Genomic DNA, 16,119 nt, shown 5'->3' with positions numbered 1-16,119 from the left:
CAAAACTAGAGTTTATGAATTCTATCAAAATCCTATCTTTGAGAGAAAAGAAAGGCAAATTTCTAAGGAAAGAAAGAACAAATTTTCTAAGAAAAGAAAAAACAAAATTATACCTTTGGAAGAAAGAAAAAAGCAAGAGTCTTCACACTTTCTGGTTTCAATCGATAGTATAAAACTATAGTCATCAAAACAGCCTGCTACTGGCACAAAAACAGACAAATAGACCAACACAATAGATTCAAGAGCCCAGAAATAAGCCCAAGCATATATCATCAAATAATATATGACAAAGTGGCCAAGAATACTGAATGGTGAAAAGTCTTTTCAATAAATGGTGCTGGGATAATTGGATATTCAAATGTAAAAGAATGAAACTGGACCCATATCTTGTATCATTCATAAAAATTAACTCAAAATGGATCAAAGACTTAAATGTAAGACCTGAAATCATAGAACTCCTAGAAGAAAATATAGGAATAAAGCTCCTTTCCATGGGTCTTGATAATGATATTTTAGATGTGACATCTAAAGCACAAGTAACAAAATTAAAAATAAACAAGTGGGACTACCTCAAACTAGAAAGCTTCTGCACAGAAAAAGAAACCATCAAAAAGTGAAAAGAACACCTATAGAATGGCAAAAAGTATCTGCACACCATATATCTGATAGGAGAGGTTAATATCCAAAATACATGAAGACCTTATACAATTCAATAGCAAAAAACCAAATAACCAAATTTAAAAATGAGCAAAAGACATGAATAGATATTCTTTCAATGAAGATACACAAAAGGCCAACAGGTACATGAAAGAATGTTCAACATCACTAGCTATTAGGGAAATGCAAATTAAAACCACAGTGAGATATCACCTCAGTCCTATCATAATGGCCATGATCAAAAAGACAAGAGATACCAAATGCTGGCAAAGATGTGGAGAAAAGGGAACCCTCGTGCACAGTCCCTTTGTGGGACTGCATATCAGTGCAGCCACTATGGAAAACATTATGAAGGATCCTCAAAAAATTAAAAATAGAACTACCATATGATCCAGTAATTTTACTTCAGTGAATATACCCAAAGAAAAGTAAAATAATAATTCAAAAAGATACCTGCATTCCCATGTTCATAGCAGCATTATTTACAAAAGCCAAGCCATGGAAATAATCTAGGTGTCTATCAATGAAGGAATGGATAAAGAAGTTGTGAAATATATATATTATTCAGCTATAAAAAAAAATGAAGAAATCCTACCATTTGCGACAACATGGATGGACTCTAAATGCCTTATGCTAAGTGAAATAAGTCAGACAGAGAAAGGCAAATATTTTATGATCTATTTATATGTGGAATCTAAAACAGAAAAAGAGATTATGCTTGTGGTTACCAGAGGCAGTGGTTGGGGGAAGGTGGTCAAAAGGCACAAACTTTCAGTTATAAGATAAATAAGTACTAGGGACTTAATGTACAACATCATGACTATAGCTAACACTACTTTTGATATACAGGAAAATAGTTAAGAAAGTAAATCATAAAAGTTCTCATCACAAGGAAAAAAACTTCTTTATTCTTTCTTTTTTTTATTTTATCTATATGAGAAGATGGATGTTAGCTGAACCTATCGTGGTAATCATTTCATAATACATGTACATCAAACCATCATGCTGTATGCTTTAAACTTACACAGTGACACACTTGACATACTCAGATGTCAATTATTTCTCAATAAAATGAAAAAAGCATATATTATATATATTTCATATATATAAAAGAAATATCATCCAAAAGTCCTAGCAAATCTAATCAAGAAAAAAGAGTAAACAAATAAAATTAGAAGAAATAACATATAATCTTAAAAGGACTTAGGGGCACCCGGGTAGCACAATTTGTTAGGCGACTGACTCTTGATTTCCGCTCAGGTCATGATCTCCAGGTCATGAGACTGAGCACTGGGTGGGGCTCTGTGCTCAGCACGGAGTTTGCTTGAGATTCTCTCTTGCTCTCCTTCTGCCTCTGCTGCTCATGCTCTCTCCCTCCCTCCCTCTCTCTCTCTAACATAAAAAAATAATAAATCTTTAAAAGTGAAAGGATTTAATAACAGATTCATAGATGATTTTAAATATGATTTTTTTCTTTTTTGTGCATTTTTATTAAAATTACAGTTATTTAACATATAGTGTAATATTAGTTTCAGGTGTACAATATAGTGATTCAACACTTCTATACATCATCCAGGGCTCATCACAACAAGTGCCCTCCTTAACCCATCACCCATTTAACCATCCCCCTACCCACCTCTCCTGTGGTAACCATCAGTTTGTTCTCTATAGTTGAGAGTTGGCTTCTAGGTTTTCCTCTACCTTTTTTTTTAAACCTTTGCTCATTTGTTTCTTAAATTCCAGATATGAGTGAAATCATGATATTTGTCTTTCTGACTTATTTAGCTTAAAATAATACACTCTAGCTCCATCCTTGTCATTGTAAATGGCAAGGTTTCATTCTTTTTTTCCTCTATTATTTCATTGCACATACATATTAATTTTTCTTTTAAAAGTATTAACATAAATAGTTTAAAAAATTTGAAAATCTTAATAACAAGAGTTCAAAGATAATGAAGAAAAAAATGTGTGAGCCAAAATTTAAAAGACCAATATCAACTGAAGAATTGAAACTGAACAAGTTTTCAATAACTACCTTCAAGACAGCTGCAGAGTCAAGAGTTTTATCAATAAGTGCTCTTCAGCTTCAGAAATAAATCATTCCTGTGATGCATAGTCTGTGCATGGGGAAAAAAAAATACGAAAAATGTTCTAACTCACTTGAAAATGCCAGGGTGACCCTCATAGTAAAACCTAAAAATGCTTAGTGTAGATGCAGAAGTTTGAATTACAAATTATCATATTCAACTCAGATTATACTAAAATAATAAATTATTCTGAATAATTAAAATTATCATAAAAATTCAGGTATATAATTCCTAATGAATAAAAAAATCACACCAATAGACTGAAAAATACATAAATGTCTCAATAGATCTGGAAAATAATTTGATAAAATTTAATGAACCCTCTCTGGGTTTTAAAACTTGCTTAATAAGTTCAGAATAAAATGATAATTCATGGGCATAATAAAGAATATTTATCTTTAACATATAGCCAACATCATATTTTATAACAATACACTGGCAAATCATAGACTAGTCAAGAATGTCTATTATTAACACTATCATTTCCACCTGTTTGAGAAGTGATAGCCAAAACAAACAAAAGAACCCCAGAAACATAAGGTGTATTTGTTAATTTAAAAACAAATTGGGGACAGATACAATTATTTATAGATAACATGATTTTTTTACCTAAGGAATCAACTGAAAAAAAGTATTGGATATAATAACAGTTCAGTAAAGTGACCAAGTATAAAATAAATACATATAAATCAGATTTGTGGTACTAATAATATATAATCAAAATACAATGAAAAATATCCCATTCATAATAATAACCAAATATCATAAGAAACAATTCTAAGAATAATCTTTAAGATTTGTGTGGAACCTATAGCATGACAATTACAAGAGGCTGTAAGAAAAATAAAAGACTTTCATGAATAGAAGAACATACTTTGAGGTTGAATGGGTAGAAGATAGGTTAATTTAATCCATAAAATTCTAACATGCATTCTTGGAGTACCAGTGTGATACTAACATACCTTTTCAAAGCAATTCCCAAAGTTTATCAGGAATAAATAGGAAAAACGAAAAAAAATAAATAAAAAAAAATTAAAAATTTAATGGGGAAAGCTTGTCTCACCTGAATGTCGTGGGAAGTGAAAATAGACAACAAGCCAACTCTAGTAGATTAAAAAAACAAAAGAATGATAAGAACTAGAAAGCTCTGCATAAGATAAAGGTGACATCATAAAGTAGTGAGGACATAAAAGACAGTTCATTAATGGTGTAAGACAATTATTTAACAAACGGAGATAAAATTAAGTTAGTTCCTCACTTTATATCATAAAACAAACTGTAGAATGATTAAAGTGTTCTAATGTTAAAAACTGAACACACACACACACACACACACACACACACACACACACACACACTCCAGGAAGAAAATATGAGCACTTAGCAGATCTCAGGATGGGCAACGGCTTTCTAACTCTAAGAGCATTGAAAGAAATCATGCACGAAATAGTATAAATTTGACTATAGAGAACAAAATTCGAAATTTCCCTACAATAAGAGCATCAAAAACTGAAATTAAACCTTCATCATCACAAAAAGATAAATATAATTTAAAAAGCACACAATTGGGAAAATACTTGACACAGGTTTATACAAAAAAGTTTCATATAGTTAATATATAAAGAGCTTATGTAAATCTTAAAACCGCAATAGAAAAAAATGGCAAAGAAGATGAAGTATTTACTTCAGGAAAGAAAAAAGAAAGAAGGAAGAAAGGGAAGGAAGGCGGGAGACAAGGAAGGTAAGGAAAAAAAAAACTAAACATGAAGGAAAAAGTCAAATTACTGAATTCCAAATATTTTTGTTTTAAAGGCTATCTTTTTCACTTATCAAATTAGCTAAACTTAGCTCTAAAGCCCAGTATTATTGAATGTGAGATTAGAAATTGGAATGACTTTTCTGGAGAGCAAGTTGGATGATCTACATCAAGAATTAATGCTCTTAGATTGAATAACTCTACTTTGAGCCATTCATCTTAGGAAATAATTAGGGAACATTTGAGGGCAGGAACATTCATTGTCACATTATACCTGTATTAGCTGAATTTATCAGTAATCACTGCAGATGTCAAAAAATATCCAACATCATTTGTGAGGGGTATCAAAAGTAATTTGTAACTATTAATAGTATAAGTGCCAAACTAAACATTATTTAGTAAATTAAAGTACAGTCAAGGTTATCTCTGTAATATTATTCTTACTCCTATTACAATATACTTCATGAGTGGGAAGAAAAGGAACAGAGCAGTGACAAATGCCCAGAGAGATTTGCATAAACCAGAGCCTTTTTTATCCATGTGTACATGAGAACTCACTGGCTTGTGAACAACATACATCCATGTGTGTTACAGAGGAGAAAATAATCAGAACCACTTATAGAACTGCAGTCATTTAAGATACGCAATACACTTTAAACTTTGTTTTGGAAGAAGTTTGATAAGATGGGTAAATGTTCACTATATGGTGGAGGCAGAAAGAAGGGTTGGGCACACAGTGACATGTATTTTATAAAAGAACCAGAAGGAAGTTTTATAAAAGAGCCAGAAGAAGCGGTGGTCTCTGGGAGTTATTTTTCTTTTTATGCTTTCCTGAATTTTCCAAATATTAAGTAGTAAGCAGATGTTATTTAACGGCAAAAAGAAATTATTAGCAAAAAATATTGTAATTATAAAGAAGTACAGAATGTTTACAAAGTAATCCTGTAATCCTCTTTCCTTCCTGATCCCTACTCCAATTAAAAATATATAATAAATATTTACAGAACAGGATTTATGCCTTTCTGATTAACCTCACAGAATTAATTCTATGATATACTAAAAGGAAAGCTTCTGACAGCACAAAGTAACTTGATCTTCAACATGTCTTTAGCTAACCTGCCAAAGACAATTTTGTGACTCTTTAAGCATTACATACTTAATTAAAAACTAAAACAAAATGTAATCATGACATATCATTTTATCCTTCATGAAAACATACCCTGTTCTTGGAGGAAAGGAGTAATAAAGACCAAATGGGTATACTTTAGTTAACAGTCTTCATTCTTATTTACAGGGAACTAAATTAATGCCCTCTCAAGGGAGAAAAATTAAAAAGCACGCAGTGACCTTCACTGAACTTCATGCACTCACCAACTGAAAGCATACTTTTTAATGCCCTGAAAAACATGCTTCAGGGTTATGGGGTTAACACAATACAAAATGCTGCCAAACTTCCTGTTATTGTTGTTGTTGTTGTTGTTTTCTTAACCCAGGAATCTTCCTATGAGAACACAAGTTGCACACTGGGGTGATGGAGAGGAAGACTTTCCTGTATCCACGCATCTTGTCCCAGAACTGCCTTTCTAATAACTCATGATTCTGAAGGGCACATAAAACATCATAATAAGTGCATTTTGTGTTTTCATTTATTTCTTGGGAGAATAGCAGTCATTATTAATGTATGTTCTTGACATATCATTGGATTCACATTCCCAACTATTTTGAATTACTACCTAAAATAGTCTTTTGGGGAATGTTAAATAAAAAAAATACTAAAATAAAATAAAAAGCCATTCTCAACTAGGTTGCTGAAGCACAGTTGTTTTCTACGAGTTGTACTATTCCAATTCTGCTTTCTCAAACACTGTGATTAGCTGCCTTAGGTTTCTCAATTTTTAAATATTATTTTATAACACAAAAATCTACTAGAAATATCTTTTTTTTTTTTTTACTTTTGCGGGGGAAATATCACTTCTGTTTTTCATTGCTTGAAAGAAAACATATAAATAAGGATTGATTTGTTTAGGTTTTGAAGTTGATGTTACCATTTTGTTTATTTGTAGATAAAAAGGTGTCTAAAGCAGGGTTTCTCGGCCTGTACAGTATTGACATTTGGGGCTAAATAATTCTTCGTAGTTGGGGGGGGGTTGTCCTGTACATTGTAGCATGTATAGCAGCATCCCTGGTCTCTACACACTGGATTCGGTAGCACTCTCTGCACCCCACCCCCCTTGTGACAACCATAAATGTCTCCAGACACTGCCCAAAGTCCCCTGGGCATGGCAGGGGGTGGGAGGTGGGGTGGGGGGCGAAATCTCCCCTGGTCAAGAACTCTGGTGTAAGTCATATCACTCACAGAGAGCCATGTGAGTATTACCTATCTTCTCTATCAAAGTCTTCAAAAAGTGAAATTCCTGTCTTTCAAATGTTGAGACTACTTGCTACTCTATTATTTACTAGTCCTTAACTATTCTACCTAAAGTAAACTAATCAGCAACTAAGATTTCCCACATCCTTAAAACACACACACACACACACGCAGCTAATTAAAAAAACTAGAATTTAGATGTTAGAGGTAACTGTCAATGTTGAAAATTCATTTCACTTCTCTTGATATTATTTCCTTATTTTTACTTGGTCATAAAAGGCATCTAAATTATTTTATCACAATGAATATTCAAACTTTGGGTTCAAAAGTCCAAGTAAAGAGATTTTCAATAAGAAGCAGATAATATAATTCATATAATGCATGAACTTTTTAATTCATAACCTTTATAACTAATGTAGCACTAATGAAAAACAGAATTTCCATGTCAGTTATATACCTTCTTACTGTTTTACTTTTAACATGTTTATTGGAAAATTATCAGAAAGCACAGATATGTAATAGATTACCATAATCCTACTACACAGAGATAACCACATTTAGGTATTGATCTTTCTAAGTTATTCTACTCATATAAATATATCCTATACTAAACCTTTAACAAACCACAATTTATACTCCACTATGTGAATTAAACATGTTTACTAGACATTAAGGGCAAAATTTGAAATGATAAATATACGTAAACAACTATTTTCTCAAACAACTATTTTTTACAGTACTAAAGCACACAATGTTGGGTTGTCTGTTTTTAGTAATAACCTCTATATGGTACAATTTTTCTGTTTCTCTAACCCATAGGCTTTAGCAATAACAAGAGAGAAGTGAACCCACAGATACAATTAGGGCTTGTTTTTTTTTTTTTTCATTCTACTCTATGTGTCATCTAGATATAAATGTCCAAAGTCCTAATTTTTCTGAAAATTCTAGGGGAAGGAAGAGACGGTCTTATATTTTCATGGTCACGCCTCACTTTTCTTTGCTCCATATGTATCCACTGAAACAAAACAAATAACAACCCCCAAAAAATCCCTCACACAAGGCCATTTATGTATTTAGAAAGTGTCACTGATCACTTGCCCTTGAACATGAGAAATCCTCTCTCATGTCCCTTCTATCCTCACATTCAGGAAATCTTCAGGAACTGTTTCATCCTTTGTAGTTCCCAACTCATACCACCTCCCTGGTTCTCTGTGCCCTTTCTCTTCTCTCTGCAGCAAGAGAAATTCTGTTTTCTACAGGGCTCTTCACCGCCACGTTGGTTGCATGCAGCCCTTCTAGGTCAGGGGAGAGCCTGAGAGAGTTGATGAACCAAATTCTTGATTATTGTGCAATTTCCAATCAGAAGAGCCCTAGTAACCAATTAGTCTAACTCTTCAACCCACAAAAGAATTTGAGAAAACCAGCTTACTATTCTAATTTTATATTTATTGACCACAGCTCAAAGCATTGATCAAAGTAGGGGAATAAACACTTGCGAATAATTAGAAGACTTGGGGTCCTAGGGCCTGGAGTCTGGGGCTAGGGACCCAACCTTATGTAACTGGGTAACAGAGGACTCAATCATTGTGACACCTTCCCATTCTCTATAAAATAGGAATAGAACCTATGCTAATAAGAACATTAGTGACCCACATAACGGTCCACAAAGCATGTGCAAACAGATTGGCTGCTTCTGCTCTCAGAACAACACAGCAAAAGAGATATAGCATCTATAATTATTATCATCCTCATTTATAGGCCCAGAGGAATTAGTGGCCTGGTTGAATCCCACAGAAGTAGCAGAGCTCAAAACCGTCTTGGAATCCAAATATGACACCAAGTGCCTTCTCTCTATCTGGAGGGAAAGCTATGAGGATCTAATGACATTGTATATATAAATGTTCTTTTCAAATGAAAAATAAAAAGTAAATGAAAACCCAACACTTATTGCTGTATTTATTTTCAGATAACTTTGGTAAGACACAACCACATAAGAATGCTTCCATGAGAGCTCAGGTATTTTCCACAAACATTTTCTCCAAATGGCACAGTACATTATAAAATAAAACTTAACATATTAGGATTAAAACACTACACTACAACAGTAGTTTTTACTTCTATGATGATTCTTTAATTTTTCTGGACTTGCGTTTTAGATTTATCCTGCTCCTTATCAACCAGCAGGTGATCCAAACACATATTCAGCCTCATCTCTTACACATGAGCATGCCTGCTTGTGCACGTGTGCTACACACACACACACACACACACACACACACCCCTTTTCTTTCTCCATGGTTTCTGGTAATGATTTTTTTCCTTGACTTTGACTATTTACAATACAGACTGCTTGACTTCCCAAGATGAACTGATTCTAAGAGATTACTAGGAGCATTTCGCAGTGGCCCCAATATTCTCCTTCACTGGCACAGAAAATTAACAATGTGTTATATCTGAAAAATTTGAAACCCCAAAAGCTCAAAAATGTCAATTCCTCAAATATTCCATGTTCTAGGTTTCTAATTCCTTTTGTAACTTTCCACAGAATCTTTTTCCATAATTTTCATTCATTTCTCAAGCTATAAAGCTCACAATTGAACACATTTTCTATTGAGTTTTTGTGTGTGCTGAGTCAAATGGTTTCAAATGATACAATTACTTCATCAAAAAAAAAAAAAAAAACAGGCATTTAACAAACACCCTCTCCATACCCAGTCTGCACTAGAATCTGTGGGATCCAAAGACACAGTTGTTTACAAGCACAAAAAAGAAAAAAAAAGAAAAAGAAAAAAAGAATCTACTATACTATGAATTGCTTTTGAAGGAAATAAGATAAGTTCACTGTATATACATTATATTACATTATATTTTCTTTCTTAAAACTACCACATATATTCCTGATTAATGTTTGTATTTCGGTACACTGGGATGCCAAACGACATTGTATCCTACCCTAATTACCTAATAATTGTGGTTCAATACATACATTGATACCCTACATTTATTTTTTAATAAATTTCATGCTAAGACTTTTTTGTAATGAAAAATTTCATAAAAACAATATTCACACGAGGTTTAAAGAAATTAAGACAACAATCTTCCTCACACACAATTGCAATACTCTCAAAAAAGAAGTCTTTTAACCATGTCTACTTTTAGAAAACTAATTAATAAACTTAGTTGAAAAAATACAAAATTTGGATAATGAAACAAATATATCTTGCTGTTTATCTATCACACAGAGATGTGCTTGACTCTTATCTATGTAAAGTGAGATTTTAGTTCCTCTACCTTAGTACTTTGCACAGCACCTCTGTAATTTTGATGATCACATTATTTTAAGTTTTGTTGGCTATAAGTTAGAAATCTCTAGTTACACTTCTGTTTCTTGTCCTAAAAATTTTAGTCAGTTTCTTGACACCACTCTATGTGGAATAAGATTGTTTATGCCTCTACTCATCCCTCAGTTTTTGCTACCTTCTTTCACCTTCCAACTCTGTCAGCTACCTATACACTTACTTTTACTTTGTCAAGGTTGTAAAGTGAACTGAGCTAAAAAAATGTTTTTATGGGATGCCTGGGTGGCTCGGTCAGTTAAGCATCAGCCTTCGGCTCAGGTCATGATCCTGGGGTCCTGGGATGGAGCCCTGCATTGTTGTGGGGGGAGGTTCCCTGCTCAGTGGGGAGTCTGCTTCACCCTGCTTGTGCTCTTTCTCTCTCTCAAATAAATAAATAAAATCTTTAAACAAAAAAAAAATGTTTTTATATTTAAGTCAGATTGTGTTGAGTTTTCTACCACAACAGAAACTGTCTTAACTTCACTGAGCACCTCCTACCTGCTTACCTGATGGCCAGAAAAAGGGATGCTACAATTTACTTTGTGTAAATGACTCTATTTTAAAAGGACATGAATTTTTTTAATACATCAGTTATATTTAGTTAAAATATATCTCATAAAACAAAACAAAATGATAAGATGAAGCTCTGCAATAGTTTAAGACAATATCTTAGTCAGGAAAAGCCTTTCAAAAATAAAACCATTGTAGAATATTATTTGAAAACAGGGGGATACATTGTTTATTTTCTAAAAGAGACAATAAAATTGAAGGAAATAGGTGTATAGTGATCCTGGTGAAAAGATTTATTGCATTTGAAACATATTCTAGGGGTTATTGTCTTAAGTATAAAGGCTACCAAAGGCTAACGTGGGAAGTGACCATGACTTAAGTATAATTTATAATATGTATTTCAGTTTATATTTAAGTCAAATATTCTTTTTTCAGTGAGATCTCTGAGTTTGCAGAAAACATCCATAAATATATGTTTCCTATAACTTTAACTTTAAAAAAGAAGTGTAATAAATCTTCCCTATTTTATACTATACTTTTCTATACTTTTCTGCCTCTCTGAAAAAGGTTTTGAGATGCTATGCTTGGTGAATCAGATTCCTCTTTCTTTGTGAATGAAAAACTACAGCAATATCCTTCACGTTGTCCTCACTACACATTCTACTTAAGTTATGCTCACCTCAACCTCTCATAAACCAGGGTTTATGTATGGTTCAAAATATGTTAATCATGCATATAATAATTCACTTCAGAAAGTATTCTAGGTAGCTTAAATAAACTATATGCATACAAAAGCTAGCATATAGGTGAAAAATAATAAGCTAAATACATGTTTATTAAAAAAATCACAATGAAGCAGGCCGTAATACCTTCCAAATTGAGCTGTAAATTTAGTTCTGAGCTTCCTGATAGTTGAAATAAAAAGGAGAAGTTACAAAGATTTCAATTCAGGGAAACCAAACTTCTGCTAATACTAAACTCTAAAAGAAATTTCCCTTAGGGACTGTGTCCCAAAATAAAATGAGGAGGGAAGCCTCGTGTGCCCATTACCACTATTTTCTGGAATTTTCTCCTTGTTTGTCCATATGCATATAAAGATGTCCTGCCATAAATACATCCCACACTGAGGAAACTCTGCACAGTCAGGTTCAAGAAATCAGAAAAACATAAGTTTTGTAAAAGGCGAGTTAGAGGGACCTGATGTGGTTCACAAAAGGAATTTTCCCTCATCCATGTCAGAATCAGAAAGAAAAATGAGAGATTGTTTTTCTGTTCTCTCAATATAGATATTATTTCACTGTTCCTAATAACATCATTTTCAAATGAGTAAACTGGATTCAGTGAATTGGAGAGAAGTCAAATGGAAGTCTGATTTATCCAAGACACATAGAAATTCAGAGGCATATCAATGATCAGAATCCAGAAGATATGAATCAAGTTATTCATTATACTCACTGATGAAGCAATTTAAGATGATAGTATCTTAAATGTAAAAACACACAAAAAATCATATTGTTATTAATCATATTACCACAGATCATGTGATATAACTTATAAAAGATTTTATGTCTCTGTATTTTAAAAAATTATCTTTACAAATGCTAAAACTACCTCCAAAGTCACAGCTTCTCTAGTAAACATTTAAATGTATGTTAAAACTGGCAGCTAAGAGTGACAGCTCTCTTGCTCCATATTGAACAACTGATGAAGAAATCATTGATGAAAAACTTTGAAAACATCATTTAGTGAATGAAATATCACCATAGTGAAGTCAAGAATATTACCCAGATAATTGATAAAATATTCATTTCCTGTAATAAATGGGTGTGGAGTCATCAAATATCAGGAAACTATCAAACACTGGTTTTGACTTAAATATACTTAATAAGTCATGTTTATTGGATTCATATTGATCGGTTCTTCCACAATTTTCACTCAGAAAATGAAATCTGTGCAGTTAATTAGTTGAAAATAACAACTGCTGGTTCAATTAAATTTAGCAAATTTCACATTCTAGTGTTACCATATGTACATTTGTTTGAAGTAATAATTAAACTTCTGTACTAGATTGCATATTTTGGAACAAAGTAAACAAATTACATTATGACATAGAAATACCTCTAAAAATACACATTTGATTTCCTCTTGGAAAATTAAGCAAAAAAGCCTTAAGTGAATCGCTAATAAATGGCTGCAAAAATTACTTGATTACATGGGTATAAATTTGACCTAGCCATTAATAACTTCTCCATAAAACTATGCATACTGGCAGTCATAAAATATGTTAAATTTCTCTCCTAAAACATTACCCACTAAAAAAAGAAGAATGAGAGAGAAAAAAAAAAAAAGAAAGAAAAGGCTTGGGAGTGCTGCTTTGCTCTAGAATTAAGAAGCTGGAGTTTCATTCATATCTAAGTTGTGGGAAAACTGATGGGATCAAAAAATATTTTAGGTTGGAAAAATGTGCAGTCAGAGGAAACACCACTGGGCTGCTAGTAGGCAAGTACCTTGATCTTTGCTTGTAGAAAAGCAGAGAAGGAGTATATACATATTTAAGGCTGCTGTGCACTTGGCACAACATCTCACAAAATCTTAACAAATCTATCTTTGTTGGATCTCAGAGCACCTTGATTAGGCATGCAGAGCTGGGGATACTGTCTTTTCATAAAAGTTAGTCATTAAGAGATTTGCTCAAGATCAGTCCAGAACCTGGATCTTTTGACAAAATTTAGGCATGGGGTCTATGCCTAAGACACGACAGCTATTTGAAATACAAATACGTATGATTTGATTTTAATAAATGCAAATATATGTTACTACAAACAGTTTTAATCATGGGGTAGCCCACTTTCAATAAAGAGCTCAATAAAGTTCATGTGATCGACAATAACAACAGCTAATTAATCCTACTCGTATCAAATAAACAACTACGGAGTGAAAATTAGTTGCAAAATATTGTGATTAACAGCTAGGGTCATTTATAGCAAATGGTTTACTCAAGTCCTTTCTCTCTATATATACATAATTTTCTATTCAGCTATTTTATCCAACCTCCACTGAAGATAATGTGTGACTTTATTACAGAAATAAAGCTCACAATACAGATGATTTATATATAAAACTACATTTTCATTCTTGAATAGAATTTTCTTTTAGAAATAAAAAAAAAAGTTGGCAGTGCCATGACCACCTGCATTTTAGGGCAGGAAAGACACTAACGTATTTCAGTTACCTGGTGTTCCGGCAAACATTAATACAAATACATCAACCTCAGTGCTGTCTGGTTACACTTTAAAGCAAAGTTATAAAAGTAAAGGCCTTAATTTGAACAGTCGATAGTGCTACAACGTGTTTGTGCAGTTTTCTTTCACATATAAACTTTCGCCACAAAAGCAGCTTAAAAGTTCAGGGTAGGGATTTAGGTGACCTACAAAAGTAGTACGTCCAGCGTTCCCATTTTCTTCAACACCTTATATTATTATACAGTAATTTTAAGTACCCGACCTGCCTCGACAGCTCTCACTTTCTGACACAGCTCCGGCCGGACTTGACTTGCTCTGGGCGCCTGGATCAGGGTCCCACCTCAGGGCTCAGAGCGGTTCGTTCCTAGTGGATCAGGGCGGGTGTGTTGCCGGAGTCGTGTTCCATTGGCTACACTCTCGGGGACTGGCCGGGCTTTCCGACACTTGATTGGACGGAACTACCCCCTGTAGGCCAAGATCATTGGAGGGTGAGGGAGCCAGGGGGCGGGGCGGGTTCCCCAGGATTCTTGACCGAGCGCGCTCAGCTGCGGAGCAGGGCGCTGGGCGCCTGACTGGAGCTGGGCTGGCGGCGGTGGAGGGAGGACGGGAGGGTCCCGGCGCGGAAGGGGTCTCGAAGGGGTAGAGCGGAACCCGGGTTGGTCGCCGGCCGCCCCGAGGGCAGTCCCATATTCCCCCCGGCGGCGGCCGCTCCAAGACAGCATCTGTCAACGCTCTTCCTCAGTCCTCCTCCTTTGGCCGGGCCGGGCTCCGCTGGCGGCGCCTGGGAAGACGCGGGACCCAGCGTGACGAGCCCATCAGCTGTCAGGCGAGCTGCGAAGCGACCCGAGGGCGCCGAGAGACACACAAAGAACGCGGTGAGCGGCGGCGGCGAAAGGGGGCGGCAGATTCGGGACGGCAACTCCCAGCCGCGCCCGCTTGTGCCGCCGCCGCCGCCGGGGCTGGGTCCGAGGCCGCGGAGACAATGCGGCCGGGCTCCGGCCCCGCGCGCCTCAGAGTGCGGGCGCCTGCGCTCCCCCGGCCCCTATTTGACCGTCGCTCGCCTCGCCCAGCCCCCTCCCGGCCGGCTTGGCCCCCGCCCGGGGAAGGGGCGCCCCCTCGCTCCCGCAGCCGGGAAGGAAGTCCGTCCGCGGCCGCCCAGCCCGGCAACTTGCGAGCCGGGAAAAGTTTGCGGCGCCTCCGCGGGGCGGCGCGGTACGGCGCGGCCCGCCCCTGGCGTCCGCGGTCACCGCCGGTGACTTTCTGGACTCGTCGTCAGCCCGGGCCGCGATGCGGCCGGCGGCTACTGCCGGGAGGGCCAGAGTCTATCCGAGGGCGCCCGCGCCCGGGGCTGCGGGTGAGTTGGCTTTTTGGGCGCAATGGGTTTAGGCTGTCTGGGGCACTTGGGTTTGGGGAGAAGATAAGGAGAGTGCCTTTAGTACTTTTTGGAGCAGGCGGGGAGAACAAATATAAGTGCGATTGCTTAAGAGTCGCTGACATGCCGCTGGCTCGTGAACCGTATCGGTGGGAACCTTTTAGGAGCCGGGGCTACTGAGGGCCTGTGCAGAGTGGGGGTTGGGAGGTGGAAAGATTAGAAGGTCGCGCACCAGCCTTGCCTGTAACTGGCTCTGCGTGACCTTGGACAAGCGACTTAACCACTTAGATCTCCTCATCCGTGATACATGAGGCTAGAGCTACATATCTCTGGTGTCTTCCCGGTTTTTAAATACATCTCGGTTTGAGATTTTCCTTGGGCCTCGGCGTGGTACAGGAGTTATGAACCAGTAGGCCAGGATATATTTATAGGCTCCTGTATTCACCTTTCAGCCTACTGAGAAGTAACTTTTAAGTCTAATGTTTTCAAACAGTAATATTGGAAGGTTTGGGAGGTTTTTTCCAGTGAGAAATAATTACCCATTGTTTAAAAACACTTCTTTAAACTGATCTACTTTGCTGCAGCATTCGGAGTAGTAGGAGCCAGGCTGGGGACAGAGAACCAAGCTTAAGGGTGAAGTGGCAGGTGCCTGCAGCGAACCCTTCGTCCCTTCTGGATTCAGTTTAGGGGGAAAACAAGGCTTTTTTTTATACATAGGAGAGAGTAAGCAGGGCAGGTGTTTTGTTGTTATTTTTCTGTATTGCTTCTTTCTACTGAAAACTTTTTTGT

At 36.2% G+C, this 16,119-nt stretch overlaps 1 protein-coding gene across 1 annotated transcript in view; it reads right to left on the bottom strand.

The window, feature by feature from the left end:
• The window catches only part of RIMS1 (regulating synaptic membrane exocytosis 1), an 851,235-nt gene extending 836,313 nt beyond the window's left edge, over window positions 1-14,922 (bottom strand). The window contains exons 1-2 of the mRNA XM_057303964.1: window positions 14,221-14,922; window positions 2,693-2,774 (exon numbers count right to left, since the gene is read on the bottom strand). The gene's annotated coding sequence lies outside the window, so the exon portion shown is untranslated. The remainder of the gene's footprint in view (window positions 1-2,692; window positions 2,775-14,220) is intronic.
• Window positions 14,923-16,119: the final 1,197 nt, after the last annotated feature.

Source organism: Ursus arctos, unplaced genomic scaffold (assembly GCF_023065955.2).
Source record: "Ursus arctos isolate Adak ecotype North America unplaced genomic scaffold, UrsArc2.0 scaffold_29, whole genome shotgun sequence".
Taxonomy (NCBI): domain Eukaryota; kingdom Metazoa; phylum Chordata; class Mammalia; order Carnivora; family Ursidae; genus Ursus; species Ursus arctos.
Note: the sequence above shows the minus strand (reverse complement) of the source record. Positions and strands in the feature narration are given on the sequence as shown.